At 40.9% G+C, this 27,209-nt stretch overlaps 1 protein-coding gene across 1 annotated transcript in view; it reads left to right on the top strand.

Annotated features, from left to right (window-relative positions):
• The first annotated feature begins 20,099 nt into the window (after positions 1-20,099).
• PDC (phosducin) overlaps positions 20,100-27,209 on the top strand; it is a 33,188-nt gene continuing 26,078 nt past the window's right edge. The window contains exon 1 of the mRNA XM_074962193.1: positions 20,100-20,238. The gene's annotated coding sequence lies outside the window, so the exon portion shown is untranslated. The remainder of the gene's footprint in view (positions 20,239-27,209) is intronic.

Below are 27,209 nucleotides of genomic sequence, written 5' to 3'. Positions count from 1 at the left end.
GCTGATTCTTCTGTGTAACCAATGGATAGTTTCAATTGTTAACTTGCTGTGGAGGTCTATCGTCAAATCCAGCAGTGCCTGGAGAGTGGAAGTAGTAGGTACACAGCCATGAAACCAGCACATGGCACATGCTGCCAGAAGGAGTTTTCCCTGCTCCTGCAGTTCCTGGCTGTGTTGCATATATTAACATGCGCACTAGCAGATTAGAGGGCCAGATGCTCCCTTTAAACCATACATCACAACCCTTGAAGACATAGTGTACATGGCTGGCACACTATAATGAAATTCTACCCTGAAGGATCCCTAAGCCCTATGTCTACCCCAAGCCTCTCTTTGCCTGCTCTTACCCTTGCTTGTGTAACAGCACAACAAAGAGAAAGACCAAGCCCTTGATCCCAAACAATCAAATGCTTCTTTGCCCAAAAAAAAAAAAAATCAAACAATTCCCAGGCAATAAACCAGACAATATATATATATATATAAATAAAAGTCAATACAGAAGGATCCTGCACAGTTCGCATATCGAACAAGCAAGTACTGGAGCAAATTAAAACAGGGGTCAAGGATCAGCCCACATTTTCCTCCAAAAACAATTGCTACTCTCTGATTTTAATATATAAGAGCTCAAGACGGCCTATTAGAAGAGCAAAAAGTTGTCTTCTTAAACTAAGTGCCCAAATGTTCATAGTATTTATTCAGGAAATCATTTAGCTATTCAGGTCTCAGATTCTCATTCTAAATTGTCATAGCTGTCTTGACTTCATTGAAACTAATGTTAATCTACAAATCTGAGACTCTGACTCCCAGTCTAAAAAGCTAACTAAAGAATAGAGCTAGAAGAGTGCTTATGCTAGGCGAGAGAAAAAAGGTGTAACTGTTAGGTTTTCAAAGCATTTAAATGTTTGTCTTATTTCACAGACTCAAAGTCATGGTAGGTTAGCAAGTACAGGCGAACATAAAAATAGACATTGTTATTTTCCATATATTGAATTTTAAAGCTAATAGAATGACTCCCCTTTTCTTAACTAGCAGAGAGAAGAGTGTCTTTATTGGAGGCGACTCCATTTACAACTAGAGAGTCACATCAAAGAGTTTTACTCAATATATTGCATGTTGCTTCTCTGTGTTGTTCAACATTCATACATAAGCATTATGGAAAAATTAGAAGGGGCTTATTCCTAAAACTGGAAGTCTTATTTTCTTCACAGGGTTTGCAATAGTTCACATGAGTTAAAATCCCTGCAATGGAGTAGACACAACAGCTGCAAAGAGGAATATTGTGCCGACATGGCCTGCTCTTTTGTAAGTCCACATATCTTCAATTAGTAACTGCAGAATGATACGTCATTTGGAGACAGACAAGCCACGTAGACATGACTGTACAATGAGATGCTCTATGCACTCACTTTTTAAAATAAAGGTCAGTGCATGCGGCACAAAAAAAAAAACCCCAAAGGAAAGCATGTCCAACATTTGACATTTTGGGGAGCAGGGAGGGGAGAGAGTGGTTTAGAAGATTTCCACCCAGTCACGCATCAATCTAACAAAGACAGAACAGAAAACATGGCACTAGTCCATTTGATGATTTTGCCTAGCAATTATCTTTTCTTTTGATAGCCTGCTGTACTCCAATGCTTCACAGCTGGGAGCTTTCATTACACAGAAGTTCCACAAGCTATCAAGTGCCTCCTTTGAAAAGAGCCATACAATCAGTTTTGGGAGTTTTTCTTATCCTTTAAATATTTATATTGGAATAACCTGCTGAAATGTAAGTGTATATACTAAAAACCTTGCAACTGGAGAGGATAACCAATTCCACTTCTTTAATTTCTCCCTACCACAGCAAGAAAACAAGTAGAAACCAAAACACACTGCTGGACAGGGTTCAGAATTAAAACATTGGAACACGGTCATGGTTCATTTATTCCAGTACCAGATAGTGGTTTATCATAGTTTTTGTTTTGGAAGAAGTCCTGAAATATCTTCAGTGGGGTTAGATGACTCAGAGAATGCTTGCTAAGAACCGGACACCCTTATGCCATTTTATTATAAGTAAGGTTACGTTTATATCACAGGGTCATGGAAGTCACGGAATCCGTGACTTCCAGAGATCTCAGTGACATTCTCTGCTTCAGCCCCAGAGGCCGAGGGATTGGGGCTGGCAACCAGCAGGGCCCCAGCGACAGGCAACAGCCTCCTCAGGGGGCTCTCCTCAGGGTTCAGGAAGGATGGGGTCGGGGGACACCTCGAGCGAGCATCTGGGGGTGTCCTGTTTTCTCTTTGGGAAATATGGTCAACCTGCAGATCCCAGACAGCATGGAAGGAGGGGGCCCCCCCTGCAGCTTCCAGCTACCGCGGGCAGAGAGGGAACCCCACAGCTCCCAGCCACCACAGTGGTGCGGGAAACCATGGAGCCACCGTATCAAAAGTCACAGACAGGTCACAGCTGTTTATTGCCCGTGACATGTCCATGGCTTTTACTAAAAATAACCATGACAAAATCGTAGCCTGAGTTATAAGTGAAGATACAAGACAAACTGTAAAGTGTAAAAATAAGATGTAATCCACATTGGAAAAGAGCACAAGCACTTTTGCTCTAAAAAAGAAATGGATTTACACTGCAATGACTAAAATGAAAGGCCTTTCTCATGAGAGAAAATTCATTTTATCTGCTGGAGATGCTGCAGCAGTAGCAGAAGGTTGTGCTAGGCTCACCACCCCATTTGCATGGGCCCCAGATTGCACAGCAGAGAATGTTTCCTGGACCCCAAATCTAGATAGACAGTAACCACCAGCAGCCCAGCCATCACCCCCAGCCCAAGCCTTAGGAGAATGCAAGAGGCCTCTGATGGAGACACAGCTATACTAGAGAAGAAGTAGGTTAGCCTGAGAACTACCTTCCACCTTCCCTCCCCCCTCACATGCCAGTCCCTGGACTAAAGAATGACTAGTAGTGTGAGGAGTGCAGGGAGAGTTGTATGTAGCACCCCCACTCAACCAAGTCCCAGCTCAGGAGCCATAATTCCAGAGGTAAAGCCTGAGCCATGGTTAAGCAGAGACATTCAGGTCTGCTGCCAGAGATGCGTTATCATGCCTTCATGTCACTCTACCATGAGCTGCACAGATGTAGACTTAGGAAGGAAAATAAGGACCCTAGAATATTGGCTGATTGCCACCATAGTTGGAGAAGAAAAGTGAGTTGGAGGGAAAATAGGAGAAGAAATTTAGGGTATTTAACTACAAAGAAAATCATTTGCTGAAACAATTGTTTTCAAAAAAATGAAACAGATTAAAATGTAACAAAACTGTATAAATATATAAAAATAGGGGGTGGTCAGTGGCTGGGGAAGGATAGGAATTTAGATACACATGAGCTGGTGGGAGGACAAAAAAAGAATATAAAGAAATGAGAGAGTTATGTAAAGCTTGTGTTTATACTGTGGATGTTCACATGACATTCACCTGACAAACCTAGAGTAACCATACTATCTTTTATTGTTCACTGGTCCTTCCTTTCTCCTATTTCCACTCCTCCCTATTGTTCACTAACATCACCTGTTGAGCCATGTCCAGTTTTTAGGCCCCCAGTCCTGCAGTAGAATCTAGTAGCACTGACCCCCTGCTTCTTCATAAAGACTCATTGGATACAATGGGGCTCATTCTAGGTTCAGATGTCTATGCTAGTAGATCGACTGCAGAATCAAAGTCTAAATATAGAATGTTCTTCCTCTGGGAAAAAGTCTTATTTTAATACCACCCTATAATTATGACCAGGGGATTAGTATTTGCATTGATAATATTACTCAGTGAATTAAGTAATTGCTAAGATTAAAATGATTGACTCATGTAAACCTTGTGATAATTTAGACCATTGTATGGCTGTTAGGATCCTGTTATACAATACAACACTGCTATTTCGTAAGCAATGTTTTTGATTCAAAGTCGGAAGACTTGAAATTCTGTTGTGAACTGAATTGATGAGAAATTCAATATAATGTTGCAGTGAAAGCTTTTATCCCTTTTTCATATGGCTTTAGGTTTAATCATTTATATAGGAAGTTTTCTGTTTTGCTACGCTTAGTGTTTACACAACAAAATTCTTTCTTCTCGTATTAAAACCATCCTAAAAACAATACAGGAAAGAGTTTACACTGTCTTAGAGACTGAGTTCTCATACTGCTGGAGTCACAAGCAAAGTCACTTTTTAGATGGCTGCCACCAGAATAGGGGTCAGAAATAACTTTTAAGTGAAAAACGTTAGGCCACAGTACAAAATTCACCATTCTAGAGCACCCCCATCATGGTACACTGTGGTACTGCAGCCATTCTACCTCAGGTTCCCCACCAAGCTCTTTGACCTACTCCAACCATAGATATGACTCAGCCTTCTGGCCAACCCACTTTAAAGAGTTCAGCCTCTTCCATGGCAATGGAGTCCTTGGATAAACAAACAAAAAAAAAAACACACAAAACAAATTCATCTTTATCCCAGCCAGGCTCAGCCCCCTTCCTTATATGCGGGCCTCAGCTGCAACAACCTGTGTGAACACCCACCAACAGGCACCTGGGCTTAGGTCTACCCAACAATCCAGTCCACGCACACCCTTTTATAAAGGGCCCCAGCCAGCCATAGCTCTCAGAGAGCTCCTGGCCCTCAACCAGGTAGGAGCAGTCTGTCCACTGTCCTCCTCAGTCAGCCTTTAACTGCTGGGCTTGCTTTTCTCAAGTCCACTACCACTACTTAGCGCAGGTGTAGCAGAACAGGGCTGACTGGCCTTTAAAAGGGGCTGGCCACATCATTACAGTCACATTCTCAGCTGGTCTAAGTTGGCGAGCTACACCAATTTACACCAGCTGGGAGTCTTGTTCTTTATTTTCACATATATTTTGTCGATACCATGAAGTACTTCTTGCCCTATTATTTTTTAATCTGCTTTGCTGACAAAAATGGACTGTGTCCTTTGCAAGACACATACAACATGAAGAAAGGAACCCGCTTCTATGACAGGTTTATCTCAGATATTGCACCTTTTTGGCTCAGACAGCAGCACACTTGTCTATGGATCCTGACTGTCCCTCTTGAGTCTTGTACAGGACACACACATTTTGCATTTATATAACAACTTCCATCCAAAGACCCCCATGGCTCATCTTAAACAATGAATTTTAGTTTCAACACCAGTGAGATAAGTAAATACTATACTGTCATCCCCATTGTACAGATGGGGAAAGAGAGGGCTTCTGTACACAGTGCATTAGTGCACACCAGGTAGGGTATAAATTCTAGCGCACAAGTATGTCATGCACTAAGTGGCCATGTGGCCCCCACTGGCACACACTAAATTTTGTTAGTGAACATCAAAGGACCCTAGGGAACTTTTAATGTGTACAGCAGAGTCCCCACAGCCAGTTAGTGCATGACATGCTGATGTGCACTAGAATTTACACCCCACCTCGTGCACATTGACGCAAAGCATCGGCAAGCCCTAAAACACAGATTGTGGTATGCCCAAGACTTTGTTGAAAAGAAACGGAAATCCCCAAACTGAAAAAGTTTGAGGAAAAAACAAAAGAAAATTCAAGGACTTTTTAAAAAAAACAAAAAAACAAAAAAACCCAGGTATATTTTAAAGTCATGTATGAAGAAATTGTTCCAGCTCCAAAGAGTTTGCTACTTCTCCTGTGTTTTCAGGGTGGGAGAACCTCATGGTATTTTGTGTTTTGAAAAGCAACGACTTAAGGATATGAAAATATTCCATGATACAAAGGGATAGACTTGTTGACCCATTAGGATTTCCTTCCTATGGAAATGAGTCTGTGATTATATATTTAAAGATATCTGTGTGCATTGCCAGTTTTTTCCCCCATTTGCGTTCAAAATCCTCCTAGTAGACTTGGATCTGAATCACATTATGACATACACCACTAAATCAGTAGCTATGAATAACTACCTCTTTAATGTCTGCATCTAAATCTCAGTCATTTCTACTTTTTTTCCTCAGCCAGGTTCCACTGTCTATAATGCCCAATCATTAAAAATCAATCTGTAAAGGGCACCACTCATGCAAAATCCAAGAATCAGCATGAACGATCTGATTAGAAAATACAGCAGATAAGAAAGAATCTCAAAGATGTCTGGTAACTGTAGAAGATACTTAAAAATTGGACAATTATTACAATGGACATGACTCTCCCTGAATCAGTCTGTAAGATCCATTGGTGACCAGAATTGTACATAATATTCCCAGTGCCTTGTACAATGACGTTAATATTTCTCTATATCTACTGGAAATGCCTCTCCTGATACATCCTATGGTCACATTTGCCTTTTTAACTATCACATGGCTTTGGTAGCTCAGTCATCCTGTGATTGACCCACCCCCTCAGGTCTCTCTCCTCCTCTGTCACTTCCAACTGATGAGCCTCCAGATTGTAGCAGAAATGTGTATAACTAGACCATAAGTGCATGACCTTGCACTGTGTGCTATTGAATTTCGTTCCATTTCTGTCACCCCAGTCTTCAAGATGGTCCAAATCTTTCTGTATAATGTTCCGATCCTCCTCTGAATTGACGATGCCTCCCAACTTTGCATTATCAGCAAATTTCATAAGCACACATTCCTACTTTTTGTGCCAAGGTCGTTAATAAAAACACTGAATAAGATTGATCCCGAGACCAATCTTTGAGTAACTCCACTAGTAACCTCCTGCCAGTCTGATAATTCACCTTTCAGCACAACCCTTTGCCTTCTCTCCTTTAGCTGGTTTCTTATCCACCTTGAAATTCTTGTACTGATCCTCATCTTCCTTAACTTAACTGTGGCATGGTGTCAAATACTTTACTGAAGTCCAAGTATATTAGATCTAATGCACAGGTTAGACTGGCATGAACTACCTTTGGTAAACCCATGTTGTATTACATCCCCTTTACAAGTTACCTCCTTTAATTTAATTGTTCTTTCCTTAATATAATTATTCTTTCTTTGTGAGATCTTTGGGCCATAGGATCATATCATCCTGTGCTCATTCATCTATTCAGCACCTACAATTATAACAATTAACATAATAAATCTATGTGTACCCCATGATTTTAAAGTCTACTGAAAATGCCCTGCATTGTTTGAGTTCTGCTAAGAAGGTTCAGAAAGAACTGGTTCTGATTTGCTTCTGAACTCTTCACCCAGCCCTGCTTATAATGCCACTTAGTCTCTGTATACATGATGAAAAAAGGTGCAAATAGTTACCAGCAGGCTTCTGAATCATGACATAGTGAAGCTAGTTATTGAGCTAACTCAGTTTCAAAAAGTACCTTTTTCCCTTTGTCTAGAAATACCTCTAAAAGAAAGTATTTTTTTCTCACTGACAATTGCACAGCTGGCTTTGGTAATTTATTGTTTAAATCTATCTTATGGTGCACACACTGTAAATGCTAGGCTGATAGCACTTGGGAGATTAATGAAAATTCTATAGATCTAGCTGCACTGGCAGCATCTTTGGTCCAACAATAATACTGTCCCTTGCACTTATATAGTATTATTTATCCAAGGATCTCAAAGCGTTTTACAGATATTAAGCCTCATAATACACCTATCTAACCTGTTTATGATGCATCCATCACCATAATATCTAAGTACCTACTATCTGAGGATGAATAAAGTTAGGGACAGAGATGTTGACTGATTTGGCCAAGTAGATACAGTAAATTATGAGCAGAGGTCAGAGTAGACTTAGGAATCTAATTCATAGTTCCCTGCTCTAACTGCTAGACAACTCTCCCTCACTGTTCGTGTGAAGGGCAGTGATTTTAATACTTGGAAATAAAGTAGTAGAGAGACTATGGCTGTGTCATAAAGGTTTCTGGGCTTCACTCTTGCCCACTGTCAGGAAATAACCTGGTGCCAGTTTATCTGAAGGCCAAAGTGAACCATAGATTTGTTACCAGTTACAGGAGGTCAGTAGAAGCATATCTAACTAATTAAGAAAAAGTCAATACATCTTAGTAAGACTGCCCCCTTACAACTAATAAAGCTGAATGAAAAAAAATTAGAAGTGAATGAGGTGCCATATGTCTAGACATAAAAACTTATCTAAATCTCCCCTGTGCACATATTATTACAAAAGGTTTAACAAGGGCCAACTATTCACAGGAAAAAAAAAATGTTTTTACTACTTTTTTCTGTTTGTGAAAATGTTGAGTAGACTTTGTTTTTCCATTGATTTATTTATTATTTACAATCATTTGAACATTTCATGTGAACATATATCATCCTGTGGATGGTTTGTGATCTTTCATTTCCATTATTTCTTTGACTATTAACTATTCATTTAGTGTTGTGTGACTGGTCACTTAAATCACATTTTGTTCCTGTTATCTGATTGGAATGCTGAAACATCTATAAGTAAAGGAGGGAAATAAAAGATATAGAGATGGCTACACAAGCACTTCTGATGTGAACCTTCCCACTAATACATCTCCAAAAGCATTTAGTGCACTCTGCTTTCTGCAAACATTCTTATGGAACAAACAGTCATTCATAGAAAGTTCATAGGAAATTAATGAAAATATCATCAAAGCAAGTTCACAGCTTTTATTTGAAAGAGTTTTCATGAATACTTCTGGAGAGGATTCAGCCAACTCTCAACTCTCAGGATTCAGATATTACTGGAAAAGTTTTCATTTTATCAACAGACCTTGGGCCAATGACTTCAGAGTTGTCCCAGGGCAGAAGCCAGCCCTTATGGAGCATGTCTACACTGCAGTTAAACACCCGCAACAGGCCCATGTCAGCTGACTCAAGCTTTCAGGGCTCGGGCTACGGGGCTGTAAAACTGCAATGTAGACATTCAAGCGTGGGCTGGAGCCCAGGGTCTGGGACCCTCTCCGCTTGCAGGGTCCCAGAGCTTGGGCTCCAATCTGAGCCCAAATGTCTACGTGTAGATTCTGCACCAAATTTTACAGCCCCACAGCCTGAGCCCCATGACACCACTTCAGCTGTCATGGGCCAGCTATGTGTGTTTAATTGCAGTATAGACATACCCTGTTTTCAGGGGCTTAACACTACACAGCAACCAGCCATGCTGCATGGAATGATGCCAAACACCATGTTTGAGTGAGCTATTGCTGTTGTGTTAACCAGATGGCTTCAGTTTCCAGAACTGATAATGCAGCGCTTCATCCAAGTGCTACATGCACTTCAAATTTCAGTTTAAAATCATTTTAGATGGTTAGCTGAACTGCTACAGGCATCAGTGACTGATGATTTACAAACCCATTTTGGTGAGGAATTGAAGGAGGGAATCCACAAGGTTCTGATGTCACTTACTGCAGAAGAACAACTGGAAAGAACCTTAATCAAAAAAACATATTTCTTAGGACTAAAACTGTGTTCAGGTCAGGCCAGGCATCGTTCATTTCAAACATCATTTAAAAGACACTTGTGAGGGGATTTGAGAATATAAACTATATATTCTAATTTTCTTGACAGCCTTGAGTGATTGCTCATACCACTTCTGGGACAATGAAATCAAGCACATTGTCAAAACAAATGCCAAGTGTATAAGGATTTTATTTTCTTAAAGCATCTTCGATAATCACTGACAAGTATTTATGCTACTTATAGTACCAAGATGCTATGGAGCACTTTCATCAGTAGATATCAAATAACTTTACAAAGGAGGCAAGTATCATTACCCCCCATTTTACGGATGGAAAAACTGAGGCACAGAGAGTGAAGTGACCAGCAATCCAGTGGCAGAGCTGGGACTAGAATGCAGGTCTCCTCCTGAGTCCCAATCCAATGCTGTATCCACTATAGTATTATAAGCATGTATACTGTAGGTATTTATACCACTTTTTCAATATAATACTTTGCATTCCTCTTTAGAAAAATATGGTGAACTATCAAGAAGGATTCCATGCATTTGCATTTCAATTTTAGAGGGTTTTTCCCCCAAAATTAAAGGCAGGTTTGATATTTTAAAGATCATAAAAATCAGAACCAAATCATCTGTCAACAACAAAGTCCCATATTTTTAATTTAATCACTTTTGTGGAACTTTGAAAATTTGATCAACATAATTTAAATAAGAAAATTGTGATTCAGAAGTCAGCAGAAGGAGATATGAAAACAAATAAAATATTCTGAAACTTACATTATACTCCTTTCAGAGTAGCAGCCGTGTTAGTCTGTATTCGCAAAAAAAACCAAACAAACAGGGGTACTTGTGGCACCTTAGAGACTAACCAATTTATTTCAGCATAACCTTTCATGGGCTACAGCCCACTTCATCGGATGCATAGAATGGAACATATAGTAAGAAGATATAGATATATACAGATAAGTTGGAAGTTACCATACAAACTGTGAGAGGCTAATTAGTTAAGATGAGCTATTATCAGCAGGAGAAAAAAAACTTTTGTAGTGATAATCAAGATGGCCCATTTAGACAGTTGACAAGAAGGTGTGAAGATACTTAACTTAAGGAAATAGATTCAATATGTGTAATGACCTGAAATTGTCCATTTTAATGGCAAACACTGACCTCTATAGGCAATAAGTTTACACATGTAAAATTACTGCATACAATGGCTAATACACATCCTAGGAGACAAAAATATACTCCGTATAATCATCTGATCAAATCTGAAGACAAAAACCATCAAAATCAAACATGCTCAGCAGCAAGTTGAAAACTTTAGCAGCAGCAGTGTATTTCACTGCAATGGGTTTGATTACAATCAGAGGTATTTCAGACTGAAAAGAACTGGCAGTACTCAGAGGCAGTGATGTTAAAAAAAAAAATACTAATGCATTTGATTTGCTCGTGCTGGTAAATTGTTCCCCTCCCTGCCACAAGAGATACTGAACTCCTAAGGAGGGCAGGTGACGTTTACAGTACCACCATCACCACTGTGGGAAGACTGTCAACTTGAGTGAAATTGCTTCACAGACCCACCAAAACTGCTAAAGCTGGCTGTCCATCTGAGGCAGCACTGGGCTGTGGTGGAATAAGACAATGCAGCACTGTGCTGAAATCAGACACGTAAGCAACATTTTTCTGTTTGTTCCTCATTTTCATCCAAATGACGAAGACCAGAACAGACTGAACTTTCCTGGTTGGCTCCATGTCAGCTTCTATGACAAGCATCAATCCACAATTATTGAAACAAAGGACTATTTGGGCTAAAGATAGACAGCTACAGTTTTCAAAGTGCTCTTACAAGTAGAGAAAACACCCATTAAAAAGCACAGCCTGAGATCAGTTCTTGTAATAATTTCTCTGTGAGTGTGCCAAGCATTCTCCACATTGCTAGCCATACACATTAATAGAACTCATTGATATTAAGACTGTACTTTATCAGAAATATTGAAATCTCCTCAGAAATAAGAAAGGCCAAACTAGATAAAACACAGCAGGAATTTAAGAGTACTCACCAGCTAGCAAAGAGGTAGTTAGCTGTAGCCAATTGCAAAATGGCCTCTTTAGGGCTACAGCAGTTTCATTATGCCAAATTTAAAGGACCAGCCACAGAAAAGCATGCAGGGAAAAAAAGTTCCTCTAAGATGCCAATCCTTCCCTAAGGAGAGTTAGTATGAAGTAGGTGATTACTAAAGAAAACTGTAGCTGATATGTTAAAAGGTCTTAGCTCAGTTTCTCATTTTGTGCCTGCAGTTTTCAGTCAATTGCCAGCACTAATTATTACACCACAAAGTAAAAGTAACTAGCTTATTTCCCTTGCCCAAGGTAAGTAAAATTCAAAAAATAAATTAACAGTATAAATGAAAACAAGTACATTTTATATTAAAAATGTGTCCAGCTTCCAGTGTTTTAGTAATACTAGTGAAGACATTTGCTTTTGCTTTTTAAAAAATATGGTTTTAAATTGGGAAGTATCTGTTTAATAGCTCTATGTACCACTGTGCAGTAAAACTCAGAGGGGCTGCAACTACCTCCCCCAAAATTCTGCTTGACAAAACCAGCCTGAAGTTTTATTTTGTTGTTTTCTGATGTTGTACACAAAACCCTTTTGGTTTTGACCAAAATAATTAACCACAGGTTGAGCTAATCTTGTTTTTACTGCCATTGAAAACATACTTAAGCCTTGATCCTCAAACTAGGTAAGCAGATGCCTATACCAGAGGGATGTTCTCAGAGGGCCCAGCCCCACCCCTCTTGGCCATAGACTGATGTTACTACAAATTCACAGTCAAAGTCTCTCTAGTGGGAGTAGAGGGGAGGAGGGCAGAGGTCATAGGCTTTCTGGTGGGAGAGAAAAGGTCCTGACCAGTCCTGATCTCTCTAATGGGAAAGAAAAGAGCAAGGTTCTGGACCAACTGCTCGCATCCCAAAATCCCAGGCTGTCATCTCCTGATGCTGTCTTCTCCACCTCTTTCATTTCCAGGACTGCTCTAGAAGGTGAGATGCAGCAGCATAAGCTGTACAAGCAGGCCCAGAACCATAGGTAATTACTAGGACAGCTACCCCATGTCGAAGCCTGTGTTGTCACAACGTCACTTCGCCAGTACCTGAGCTAACTCAGATAAGTCTAGCTGCAATTGCACTCTGTGACTGCAGTGAAGACATGTGCTTAGCCTTTAAAGTTAAAAACAACCCAGGTAAATAAAAAATCAACTCATATCTAATGTGTGCCACCTTGAAACTACTTTTCTACTTTGTTAATAAAGTTTTCCTTTCAATTTCCTTTTGTAGGCAGAAATGTATTTGGATAAGTCTAATGGTGTTTTGGGATTCAATTGGTAATGAATTCCTGGATAGGATTAAAATTAATAGCAAACAACATATTGTCTTACCAACCTGATTTCATTCTTTGATGAGGTTACAGATTTGGTTGATAAAAGTAACAGTGTAGATGTTGTATAGTTAAGTTTGAGTAAGGCACTTGACTTAATACCACACAACTTTTTGATTAGTGCTGGGAACATTATTTATTTATTTTTGTGTTTGGCGAGCAAAACAGAAAATCAGGGAAAATGTTTGGTTCGGTTCTGAAAATGTTTATAATTTGTCAACAAATGGGAAAAATCAATTTCAGGACTGCTTCAGAAAACCACATCTCCATCTGAGTCAGAAAAGGGATTGTGACTTCTTACTTCCTCCCTCCCAGCAGAGGGCCTTAATTGTCAGGCTATAGAGCTGTTATAAATATAAAGGGAAGGGTAACCATCTTTATGTATACACTGGTATAAAATCCCTCCTGGCCAGAGGCAAAACCCTTTCACCTGTAAAGGGTTAAGAAGCTAAGGTAACCTAGCTGGCACCTGACCAAAATGACCAATGAGGAGACAAGATACTTTCAAATCGGGGGGGGGGGGGGGGGGAAGGGTCTGTCTGTCTGTCTGTGTGATGCTTTTGCCGGGAACAGTTCAGAAATGCAGCCTTACAACTGTTAGTTAGTAAGTAATCTAGCTAGAAATGTGTTAGATTTCCTTTTGTTTAATGGCTGGTAAAATAAGCTGTGCTGAATGGAATGTATATTCTTGCTTTTGTGTCTTTTTGTAACTTAAGGTTTTGCCTAGAGGGATTCTCTATGTTTTGAATCTGATTACCCTGTAAGGTATTTACCATCCTGATTTTTCAGAAGTGATTCTTTAACCTTTTCTCTAATTAAAATTCTTCTTTTAAGAACCCAATTGATTTTTCATTGTTCTTAAGATCCAAGGGTTTGGGTCTGTGTTCACCTGTACAAATTGGTGAGGATTCTTATCAAGCCTTCCCCAGGAAAGGGGGTGTAGGGCTTGGGGGGGATATTTTGGGGGAAGACGTCTCCAAGTGGGCTCTTTCCCTGGTCTTTGTGTAAGACGCGTGGTGGTGGCAGTATACGGTTCAAGGATAAGGCAAAGTTTGTACCTTGGGGAAGTTTTTAACCCAAGCTGGTAAGAATAAGCTTAGGGGGTCTTTCATGTAGGTCACCACATCTGTATCCTAGAGTTCAGAGTGGGGAAGGAACCTTGACGAGCCATTCTTGTGCTTGTGTGCTTTCTTCAGCCTAGTCAGTGAATAACTAAGTACTGATACAAAGTGCAGCAGCTTCAAGAGCAGACCATAAGAACAGAATAGCTTATAACCTCTTGGCCAAGAGGCTTGCTTGCATGTTGCCAAAGACCTGAGTTCAAGCTGACTATTTAAGAATTTATACAATGCGAAACAGTTTCAACAAACAAAACTGAAAATAACTTGTAGAATGATGGTTAAGGCCCTCCCCTGCTAGTGGGGAAGTGCTGAGTTCAAGTTCTTCCTCCACAGTAAGGAGTCCATCCTGGGTCCCTCAAGCAAAGGCACTACTCTACTCTAAAGGGAGAGATGACACCATTTTCTGAAGCTGGACCTGAAAAATGTTCCCCAGCTGAAACTAATCAGGTAAAATTTGTAAATTGTTTCAGAATGACTGAAATTGCATTTTTTGGCAAATAAATTATTAAATCTGAAAAAAATTGCCCAGCTCTAATTTTGATTGAAAAATTAGCATTCTGTCCCATATTAATAATACACACATTAAATGGATTAAGAACTCACTGACTGACAGATCTCAAAAAGAAGTTGTCAATGAGGAATAGTCATCAAATATGGGTCTCTGTAGTGAGGTACTATGGGGATTGGTTGTGACAGATACGGCAATTTCCTACAATATCTCTGGAAAATCTTACTGAATTAAGTTTGTGTGTCATTGTGGGCCACTGACTGTATTGTATTTCATGGGGGAGGGTGACCACAGCTCCTCCAGGAACTAAGAACAGTGAGGCATGAGTAGGCAAAGTCACTGGGGTTATAACACCTCTAGAGAAAAAACATCACCTGCAGAGGCTCACAAATACTAGTTCAAACTGGATTCTCCAGAAACCTACCAACAAATAAGACTTTTTGATGAAGAGCCTGAGTTTAAACTGATCAGGGCCTCTATCTGATGCAGCAAACGGACAAGACATTCTATCCAAGGGGGCCCCCCATCCTTTCTGGAAAAGGGTCTGGAAAATTTGGCCTATTGAGGCCCCATAAGACTGATGTGTGATCACTGGTAAGCCATTAGCCTGGGTATAGGAACCTCGATTGTTTTTATATGTTTTCTCTGTAATGCTTTCACCTTAAAAATAAATGTGCTTGCCTATAAAGATCTTTGTGGTAACTGAAAACTGCAAGCAATTACACTGTTCATAGCTTTCAAAGAGAAAGCAAAGCACAGATGTTGGCCTGTTTAGGCAGTCTGGCTTGCTGGGAATATCACAGTATAATCGTGGAACTGTGCAGCTGGGAAAACTCATTTCAGGAGGGGGAGAGATGTAGGTCTCCACCCAAGAGAAGTGCTTGCTGAAGAGCTGGAAGCCTAGAATGGGTGGCTTTAGTGGACCATGAGGGCTAAATACAGATGCAGCTGACCTGAATTGTGACATGGGTACTTGACCCAACACAGGTACTTGACCCGACGCCATTCAACATTTCATCAATGATCTGGAAACAAATACCAACAAAAGAAATCCTATACACATATTTAACAGTGAGGATGATTAACCACTGGAACAATCTTCCAAGGGAAGTGGTAGATTCTCTATCTCTTGATGTCTTCAAATCAAGATTGGAAGACATGCTTCAGCCAAACAAGTTATGCTTTAGTCAAACACAAGTTATGTGGCTCAGTACAGGGGTAACTTAATGATGCTTACTGGCCTGTGATATACTGGAGGTTAGCAACATGATCTAATTGTCCCTTCAAGCCTCAATTTCTATGAATCTATTTAAAAAAAAAATCAGCAACATTAAGGCTATTTTCTTGTTTGTTATTTATGCAGACTAGAAATTGCCTGGCTTTCTATTCAGTAATAATTTTGGAACAACAACAGAATGAATATGTAGGTGATTTTTTTATGTTATGGAATGAGGGAGAAGTCATATTCTTCAGTAATATTAAGTGTTTGTCCTCCAGATCAAGTGTCTATCTGTATGTTGCATTGAACAGAGGCTCAAAGTAGCTTACGTTATGACAAACTTTCATCAGGTAGAAGAACTGCCTCTTTATCTACTATGTTGTTTGTCTTGCTTTTGCCTTTGGAATTGGTCTAGTAATGTCTGTGTTCCTCTGCTTTTTAATATGATCTTCCATTAACATTCAATAACTGTCCCACAGAAGTAAAATCTTTCACACAAAAAGTGGAATAAATGAAGCATCTGGAGTCTCTCAGGGCATCTGGGAGGGAACAATAGGACATGGTTGTAGCACTTCTGAATTTTCCTGAAAACAGATAGAATTACAGAGAAACCAGAGCAGGTGTTATCTTCCATACTACAACCCATACAAAAAAAATAATGTAATGCTACAGCCCACACAAAGAAAGTAATGCAATGCTAAAATAATTACAGTGATATCTCTATGGGGAATAAGTACATTAAGACTGAGCCTAACCACTAGTAGCTAATAAAGAATGCAATTCCTTGTAACCCCAGACCCATTAGCTCCCCTACGGGATTATTTTACCACCACGTGGGCAGAGGACTTAAATTGTTTAAACCAGTTTGGCCCAAAACCTCACCCTTAGTACTCTGAGGTTAGCCTGTGGAACAATTGTACAGGACTTCCCCAATTTTAACTGATTCCTGTCCATCATTATCACACAGGACCAGCTTTAAGATACAGAGCACAGACTGTGGGATGATTCTTGGGGGCCCTCAATTTAATGTGGAGTCGCATCTTGGGGTCACCAGAAGCCACTACTACAGGAGATGAGGAAACCAGTTGTTTGTGCTAGGGCATACACATAGTTGTTAGTGGCACAGAGTGATAGTTTATGGCTCTGTGTCTTTAAAGAAAAAGAGAACAGACTGGGAATAGAGAGAGAGGAAGTAAAAAGAAGAAGAATGAGGGAAGGCACAGGAGTGACTGGGGCTGAAACTGCAAATGTTGGAGAAGGATTCTGACAGTGCAAAGTAGTAGTTTGGTGTGCTATGCCTAAAGATTTAACCTGCAACAATAGAATTAAACTGGTCTTACTGTAAAACTAATTCAGTTTGCATTAATTATTTAGGTCACTTTAATCTAAGCAGACGTTAGTAAAATTACATAGTGATTGACACACCCTCTATGTCACTGCAAGAACATAAGAACAGCCATACTAGGTCAGACCATGGTCCAGCTTGTCCAGTATCCTGTCTTCTGACAGTGGCCCGTATCAGAGTTTCAGGGGGTTTGTACAGAGCAACGCAATTATAAAGTGAGTCAGCCCTACCTTCCACTCCTGGCTTCTGGTAATCAGAAGTTTGGGGTTGCATCCCTGAGCATCTTGGCTAGTAGTCATTGATGGATTAGTCCTCCATGAATTTATCCAGATCTTTTTTTGAACGCAGTTTATTTTTGGCCATCATGACATCCTACAGCAAAGAATTCCATACATTATTTATGCATTGTGTGAAAAAGTACTTCCTCTTATTTGTGGTAAATGTGCTGCCTATCGATTTCCTCAGGTGACCCCTAGTTTTTGTATCATGTGAAGTGGTAAATAACTCTTCTCCATTCACTTATTACACACCATTCATGATCCCCTCTTAGTTGTCTCTTTTCTAAGATAAACAGTCCTTATCTTTTTAGTCTCTCCTCATATGCAAGCTGTTCCATAACTTTGATCATCTTTGTTGCCCTTCTCTGGACCTTTTCCAGTTCCACTATGTTGTTTCTGAGCTGGGACAACCAGAACTGGGCATAGTATTCAAGGTTTGGGCACACCATGAATTTATATAGTGGCACTATGATATTTTCTTTCTTATTTTCTATTCTTTTCCTAATAGTTCCTCACATACTGTTAGCCTTTTTGAGCTCTACTGCACATTGAGTGGATGTTTTCAGAGAACTATCCATGGTGACTCCAAGACCTTTATCTTGGGTGGTAACAGCTAATTTAGAACCCATCATTGTATATTATAGTTGGGATTATTTTTTCCAATCTGCATTACTTTGCACTTATCAATGCTGAATTTCATCCACCATTTTGTTGCCCAGTTTTGTGAAGTACACGTAGAGAGAACAGAAGAGAAGGGAGCCACCAACATTTAAAAAGCACTCCATAAGCATTTTCCAAATAAAACAGCGACAAGATTTTCCAAAAAGCTTAGCAACCTACAGCTCCCACTGTTCTCAATGGATATGGACATCAGCAAGCCATGGTAAATTGTGTTGGACCATCTTTATACCCTGCAAGTGACATTCAGAAGTACCATACAGCCAAACAGACAGAGTTAATTCACCCCACTGACTGTGCCCATGTTTTTGCAGCAAATGTTAATAAGGTCACCCACATACTCCCTAAGCACAGAAGCCTAAGCGAGGACATGAAAGGCAGTTTTACTCAGATGGGCCTGGTTCCTGCAAGGTGCTGAGCGCTCTGGCTGCAATCCTTCAAACCATTTAAATGCCTGCTTAACTTTAGAGAGACAAGGTGGGCAAGATAATATCTACTCCTCAGTCATATGTGCACCTTAGGCAATCCCATACAAACAAACAGCTCTTAAGCCTTTTACAGTAATGCTTCAAAATGCTGCATCTTACAGTAGTGTTTTTAAAAGGCATGATATTGCAGTCCTTACCCAGGTACCAGTCCCATTAAAATCAGGCTCCCGGTGTTTTGGACCTTTAAAGCAAGATACTACAATACGTTTTGTAAAAGAGACAGCCCATGAATTCATTTCACACATGGTAGTGACTTGGCCTCAAGCAACCACTTTTTCCTGGCTAAATAGAAACCTATCCAGATTTCTCCAGAGCGTTTTAAATATGCCATCTCCTGAACTACACAATAAAAAATGAGATGAGGGAATGGGTTTTCATAACAACATTTTTGGTGGCCTCAGAGGGCGGCCACCAACTCTTACTGGTGGCAGCTCTGACAAATCCGTCTCTCTGTCCCGGCCCCCCATGGCCCTTCAGTGAGAACCTGCTCCAGGGAAAGTGGGTTGGGAACTCACTAGATGCATGCGGAGTCCCAGGCTCCCTGGGCCCTGGCCAGGCGGGAGCAGGGGAGCTACCTAGGGGAGTGCCCCAGAGACCAAACTCTGCAGCTGCCTCCAGCGCCATGCCCACCGGCCCCACATGTCTCCAGAGGTGCTGCCCAGAGCTCCCGAGGAGGCTGCACGGTGCAGCGGCACCAGCGCAAACACCAAGGCAGCACATCTCGCTGCCTTTGGTAACATCTATTCAGGAGCAACAGCTAGGTGCTGCAGGGAGAGGCCACTGCTTTCCCCCCCACCCCAATATGCACCTATGCTTTGGAGGCTGTCATGGCCACAAAAAAAACGCACTGGTGGCCCATGCTGTTAAGGCACAGCCCTGCATTGGAGTCAGAACCACAAGGGAGCTTGTGGGAGGACTGAGCTCCCAGAGGCCTTCATAAGAAGGGGAGATGGAGCTATGGCCCTGCCTCCTCCCTTTAGGTTGCACAGAGACAGCCCCCAAGCACAGAGTCTGCAATTATGGCTGACCCTTACATGAGCCACATATGGGAAGAGGGTCTTTTTGGTATACCTCCTATCTACCACCATGCACCAAGTAAGGGCCAGGGCCCCTGCTCTTTGATAGATACCACAGTCTGTATTTTCAGTGAAAGTTATTCTTACACTTCACTGTTCATTTATACCACATAAGAGATGATACTTCATTTTGCATAATGTAAAATTTCTCTCTTTCAGACTTGGAGCTCTCAGTTTTTTAATAATTAACATCTAGGTCTGTATTACTATAACATGACTTCTGAAGATGGTTTTATCATATATATGAACAGGGTTCAGATAATAATTCAAACCAATTTGAAATCTAATAATTGTTGTGATAGAAGCTGCTGGTATTGTGCCCCATACCGTGTCTATCATCAATATGTCTGCCTTAGACATTTATAATACACCTCTCATGGCAGTATCAAGCTGCCATCTGTAGCTCTTCTTTAGTCTGGGTTGGTTTTTCTGTCCCAATTATATCTATATACTAAAACCTTTAAATCCATCTCAAGCCTGCAATTTCATTGGCCCAGTCTAATGAGCAGAATTTGCTAATTCCCTTATGGTAATCCTATTACCTGTCAAGAGCTATTTCTACAGGGGTCATCATTATCCAGAAGCCTAAATCTGACTCCAGATTTACCTATCCTCAAGTGCAATCCCACCAGTGAGTCACATTCTCCTCTGCTACAAGCTATCAAGGACACTAGTCACATTGGAAAATTGGAGCTGAGCAGCTGATCTTAACAGGTAAAGTCTTTTACATGTTGATACTTTTTAGAGTTAATGTTAAAAGGGGAGCAAGATATGATTTTACAATACTTTGTGATAACTGTAGAGGTGTATTAACATTATGCTAAATGTTTTGCAAAAGATAATTGCTATAGAACTTCATCACTCAGAAAGAGTTTGTTAGGTATCAGAGTAAGGTAAAGCTACTGATATCAAAATTAATACTAGATTTGTACTTATTCAATTACCAGATTTTTTCATACATTGAATGTACAAGCTTGTTGTATAGTATAGACTGTCACAAGTTGTGCAGTGAACAAGCATTGGCCTTGCTTACAGCATGGACTATGACAAACTGTTCAGGATAAGTTCTAGATGGAACAGTTTTAGCAAGGAATAAATCTATTTATTAGACGCCTGACTCTGTGAGGTGCCAGCTATGTTCTGGGAGTAGCTGTGCATCTATCAGTGGCAGCAGGATTGACTCCTATGGCTCCCTGTTTTTTAATACCTTTTATGTTCCTGGGGTGAAATCCTGGCTCTACTGAAATCAATAGGAGTTTTGACATTGACTTCTGTGGGGCTAGGATTCCACCCATTGTGTTTTACTGGCCTTAACTCCACACTACTTTAAAATGAGCTACAGAAGGGTGAATACATGTCATTCTTTTATCCCCATGTATATATAACCCCCATGTTCCTTTAGGGGCTCTTATGTTTGGGGGGGGCTCTTTGTTTTTGACCCCGGAATGTTTTCAGACCAAAATTTTCAAACCTGGGTCTGAAAGTTAGGCTCCTAAATCCTTGTGTTAGGTCTGAGGACCTGCAGCTCCCATGACTGCAAATTAGGTCACTTCTATTTAGGTGCCTAAATACAAATTTAGCATTTAACTTTAGGCATTCAGGTTTGAAAGTCTGGGTCCCATGCTCACAATTTAGTAACATTCATTATTCTTGTTTTATTTTGCTGTAAACTCATAACAGACAAAACACATTGGGCTAAATTTTTCCCTTGAGCACACCCCCTGCTACACCATTAACATTAATGGGGCTACGAGAGTGTAACTGAATCATATGGTCCGTTGTACATAACGATAAAGAACATGTCTCAGATTAAATACGTGCTCCTGCACATGTCAATGGGAGTTTTGCCATTGATTCCAGTGAGAACAGCATCTGGCACGTATTTTTGTATGGCTCCATTTGTATATCCAGAAGGAATTGCTGTACAATTCACCATTTTCTAATGTCTCTCTCGATATATGTAAAGTTCAGATCTGCCTTTTCTAATTGACATGTAACTAATTATTAACATTGTGTACTGTTGTGACACAAAGATAATCTGATTGGCATCATTGTTTTTCTCCTTAATGAGCAACTTTTGGCAATGCAATATCCACATAAAATATACAAACTTAACAAGTTTTTTAATTTATGTAGACTATTGTGGGAATTTCTATCCACAATCAAAATAACTTATCAAGCAGCATCTACTGAGTATGTATACAAAGGAAATACACAGCCCCTTTAAATCAATACAGTCAAATCCATCCTTGAGTCAGGTGTGGGGTGTGAACAGAGGGAAAAAGAATCTTCTCACACAGAACTGACGTGTAAATCCCAAAGCTCTTGTTTTAAGCAGAAGCACAATTGCAGGTCATTGGAACTTCTTTCCACAAGAGTTTTCAATAACCACAATCCTTGCATTGTCTTGCCAATGGAAAGAAGAGAAAATTCATATTTCTTGATACACAACTCATTAGTATTGATGAAACTTGGTAAGGCAATCAGATATGGTGATGGACATAAAGAAAAAACATAGATAGAAAATGTACATAAAATGTGCATCCCAAGTAAAAATATGTATAATGTCAGAAAGCGATCAAAGGAAAATTAGACTATATAAAGATTCCCTTGCAATACAGTTTTCTACATAATATAATTCCATGATACAATTCTCTCTAGCTGGAGTCCCTAGACCATGAATATTCCATGAATGAATAATCAGATTATTCTAAACACTCCTAAGTAGCCAGGAAATTTGGAGGTAAATGTACCTGATAGAATATTTGCTCCATTATGCTCAGTTTATTCTCTTTCATGCATCATCAGCAGTGATAGTAATCGTCTTTCTCATCAAGAACTTTGCAATCAAGTGCTTTGAAATGTTTACTGCTCCTAAAAACATTTGTGCAGTTTTCTAGTTTGGACAGGTTGAACAATATCAGAACTTAAAATCATGTCAGTTACCCTCTTGAATTTTTTCCACCCACTTCAATTGTTAGCTATTAGCAGCTGATTTCTCACATGCTGCTAGAGTTATAGATTAATCCTTCCTCCCATTTCAAAACTGGGATGTTAAGCTGATTTCATATGTTATAAAGCAGGGGTGGGCAAACTTTTTGAGCCAAGGGCCACATCTGGGTGGGGAAATTGTATGCAGGGCTGGGGCGGGGGTTGGGGTGCAGAAGCGGGCTCAGGACAAAGGATTGGGGCAGAGGGAGGGGTGCGGGTGTATGATGGGGCTCAGGGAAGGGGGTTGGGGTGGAGGAGGGGTGCAGACTGCAGGAGGGAGATCAGGGCAGGGGTGCAGGAAGGGTGCAGGGTGTGACGGGGCTTAGGGCAGGGAGTTGGGGGGCAGGGTGCGACGGGGCTTAGGGCAGGGAGTTGGGGGGCAGGGTGCAAGAGGGGTTCGGGGTGCAGGCTCCGGCCCGGCTCCGCTTACCTAAAGTGGCAGTGGCGCACACCAGGGCCAGGACAGGCTCCCTGCCTGCCTGCCCTGGCCCCACGCTGCACTGCTCCAGGAAGCGGCCGGCACCACATCCCTGCGCAGCTCCTGGGTGCAGCAGGGCACAGGGTTCCACGCGCTGTCCTTGCCGCGCCTCCAGGTATCTCCCCCAAAGCTCCATTTGGCCTCGGTTCCCCGTTCCCAGACAATGGGAGCTGCAGGGGGCGGTGCCTGGAGGCAAGGGCAACGCAAGGAGCCCTCTGCAGCCCCCCGCCCAGACCACAGGGACGTGTTGCTAGCCACTTCTGAGAGCGGCGAGGGGCCTGTAGTACCACGGGGGGCAATCCCTCAGGCCAGATCCAAAGCCCTAACAGGCCAGATGCGGCCCGTGGGCCATAGTTTGCCCACCCCTATTATAAAGTATTAATTTCCACTTCTATAAATCCACTGCTATAACATCATTCTGAAATAGAGTGCTGAATGAAAGAATGGAGTGGTGAATGAATGATGTGGTTTAAAGGTAAATTGTCATGACTAAAGATGATAGCTGTATAGCAGCATATGCCATTCTCTAGTTTCCAGTCATTTACAGCATTCGTCTCTAGCTGCAATGGATCTTGAAATCGGCACTGTTTTCTCTACCTGATAATATTGTTTTTATCACTGGTACAGGACTGAATACATTTATTTAATTTATATATTTAATTACAGAGTGCTGAAAAAGCCTCTGGCAGTGCTTCACGTCTTAGAAATCCACCTGGTTTATTTTTATCTTCATCTGTGCCACACGGGTTTTCCTGTCCTGAAGGTTGAATTGCACTATTGAAAAAGAAAAAAAAAACCCCCACACACGACATCCTGTGAAGAAAAAAAGTTAATCGTTACCTGCATGGCCCCATCTCTGTAGTAGGGTAGTTTTCAATACCAGTTGTGCCAGCAACTACACAGACAGGTCAATTTGCTTGTCCAGATAACTAACATTATAGAAGATTATAATTCATTTGATCAAAGGATACTGTCAGATCTCAAGATGGTGTCTACCTCAAGACCTAGAAGGCAGAGGAATACTGCATGAAAAAAAAATGTTTTTTCACTTTCCTCCCTGTCTTTTAGGCAAATGGTCCATTCTGACTGTTTACAGATGGTCAGTGGTATTGAGAAGGCATAAAAAAAAAAATCCTCAAGCCATCCTCAGATTTTTCTAACAATCAAGTTAGCTTTTATGAACAGACAACTGTAACTTGTTTTTGAGTGCAATCTGCCTGGCAACATGACTTACTTGTCTACATTCCTTTTTCTCCTGCCTCTTTTGATTTTGTCCCACTTGATAATTGGGTAGGAGTTGAAATCATGATATTTTGTGGGACCAGATTGTTTTGGTGTTGGATTCCAGCTGCGTTGGCATATAGTGTGCTAGGAAGATGAGAGCTCAGCAAAATTAGAAAGATATCTGTAAGGGGGGACTGTTTTATTAATAGAGCAAGGTGGCAGGTTTGCCCGTGTGTTATGGATGGAGGGTTTGGGTGGGTGTACGTGAACTCTGCAATCTGCTTTGTAGTTTTTTAATGGGCACCTATTTGCATGCTTTCAATGACCACGTCAGAGTGACTGACAAGGCAGAAAAATACTGTTGTAGGCTTGGAATATGGTGGCCTCAGGGAAATGGCTGTGGCAACGTGGGTTCCTCTATTCCTATGTTAGCGGGTAATAAGAGACAAGGTAGGAGAATACAAGCAGCACAAGATTTAATATTGAATGTAAGCCATGTTTAAATCTCTGTTAAATTCAATACATGGTTAATAATCATCAACAAAAAAGCATCAGACTTACTTACTTGTTCAATAGGAAGAAAATTGAAAGTTAGGACTAACCATATTTGACATTTATATAGTATCTTTTATGGTCCTAATGAGGATTTCTTGACTAAAAAGATGAGTAGTGGGTAGTGAAGAAAGGATCAATATCTTTCAGTGATCAGAAAAGGAGTACTTGTGGCACCTTAGAGACTAACCAATTTATTTGAGCATAAGCTTTCGTGAGCTACAGCTACTGCATCTGATGAAGCTTATGCTCAAATAAGTTGGTTAGTCTCTAAGGTGCCACAAGTACTCCTTTTCTTTTTGCGAATACAGACTAACACGGCGGCTACTCTGAAACCTTTCAGTGATCAGATTCTCAGATTAATTTTATAATACATGCCATCCAGTGGAACCTATTTAGAGAGAAACTTTTCTGGTGAAGTAGAATGAAAGTCACAAATTATTTCAATGCATATGTAATGTGAAAATGGCGCTACCTCTTTGCTTAGAATAAAGTTCTGTGAGAACAGACTCCACAATAGAGGGCTCCATGGTAAACCAAGCATGTACTAAATCATTCCATTCTCTGTATCAACCATTTAAGTGGAACAATGAGGAGAACAAATTCGAGCCCTGGCAGGTTAATCTATGAAGAAGAATCCTTTAATAAATCCACTTGGGAGGATTTTCCAGTCAGGCGCTAGAGGTTAGTCCTTGTTAATAGCATCTATTAAGACATTTATTGTAAGGGTTAGAATGAATATATATATGTGTGTGTGCGTAATATATATCGTGTATGTATTTTAAACAGACAAGGTGGGTGAGATAATATCTTTTATTGGATCAACTTCTGTTGGTGAGAGAGACAAGCTTTTGAGCCATTGATACTACAGTAAGTTTTGCAGCTGTAGAATTGTGGAGAAATTAAACTGCTGAAATCTCCTCCCCTGAGCTCTCACATGGCCAGGTGTAATAATGAACTATGGTGAGTGCTAGACCAACACAGTGCACTACTCTCTTCTCCATGGCTCGGTGATATGATCTGCCAACCCCTCTTATCCACTAGTGGAGGGGAGAAAAGTCACTGAAACCAGCTCTGCTGCCTCTGGAACACATGGTTTGGGAGAGAGTAAAGGAGAGAAGAGAGAAAACAGACATGCCCCTGCAACCAGAAGAAGGTAGTGCTCTGCACTCCCTGCAGATCAGCCAATAAGAGGAGGAGACAAAACTGCCTTTTTTTCCCCTCCAATCCTAGCACCCAGGAGAAGGGACCCAAATTCTGGAGCAAGATCCTGTGATCTCTGTATTGCAGCAATATTGCATTCTGTTGAGAATTTAATTTTCTGAGGCAGCATAAGATGCCTGGGTAAATGTTCCGAACCAGAAGTTCCCAGTGGATGAAATTCTATCTGGAACATTTCATTCATTTAGTATTATGTTCACTTGAAACATGAGTGTGCCTCTTTAAATCTCACACTGCCATGAAATATTTTGGTTGATCTCAGAGGTCAGTACCTCAGGAATCAAGAGGCCTTGGGGCGGCACCCAGGGCTGTTCCTGTGACGTAGTTACATTATTTACCTTTACATTGTACTGATTACACTAATAATCATCTACTTGAGGTTTGTTTTTTAAAAAAAAAAAATCAGTGACTAGAAGGAAATTCACATCTAAGTACTAGTGTCTATTGTACTGGTGTGCCACGTCCGAGAGAATGAAGTGACCCATCCCCAAAAATGCTCACAGTAAGAGTACAGGGACCTTTCCTGTGTTCCTTTCTTTTCCTCCTCACTTATCTTAAGAAAGAATAGGTAGACAGTCTTCACCTGCTAGCATCCCATGGAAAGGTGTCAAGCCCCTCCTCTTGACTTCCCTCCTGTTCACAGGGTGGGGGAGGATACTGATGGAGTCCTGCTAATTCACTGCAGCAGGAGTGGCTCATTAAGAGGTATGATATTATTTATTGACTCCTACCAGGATATAAGGGTGTTAGGAACATTTCACCAGCCTGAAAGGCTCTGGACTGAACAGTCCTCTAAAGAGGAGACCTAGAAAGAAGCAGTCCTAGGAAAAAGACTTGCCTGGAATTGGTGTTCTCTTGTGAATGGTCTCTTTGTAAATAAAGTCCAGTTGCAGGAATGGGGTGAGTTTTGTAGCAGGATGGGAAGGCACCTATTCACACCACTGCCCTTTTCTCCTACTTAAAGGGAAGCAAACTCAAAATTATGTAGAGTGAATGAACGTTTCAAAAGTGGGGTTTGCTGGGTGAAGAAGGGAGAGAAGCACTAGTGTTTCTTTTCTGCCTTCTTCTCTTGCACCTGTGCTCCAGCACAGCTGCTCCTCAGTTATTCAAAATAATTGAGCCTCTGGAGGGGGAGCCATGGGGGAGACGAGGTCACTGGAAAGTGGTAGTTGGAGGGGCAAAAGCAGACAGGCTTTACTGGGGATATGAGGGGCTGCCA

Source organism: Natator depressus, chromosome 8 (assembly GCF_965152275.1).
Source record: "Natator depressus isolate rNatDep1 chromosome 8, rNatDep2.hap1, whole genome shotgun sequence".
Classification (NCBI taxonomy): domain Eukaryota; kingdom Metazoa; phylum Chordata; order Testudines; family Cheloniidae; genus Natator; species Natator depressus.
This window is presented reverse-complemented; position numbering and strand designations above follow the sequence as displayed.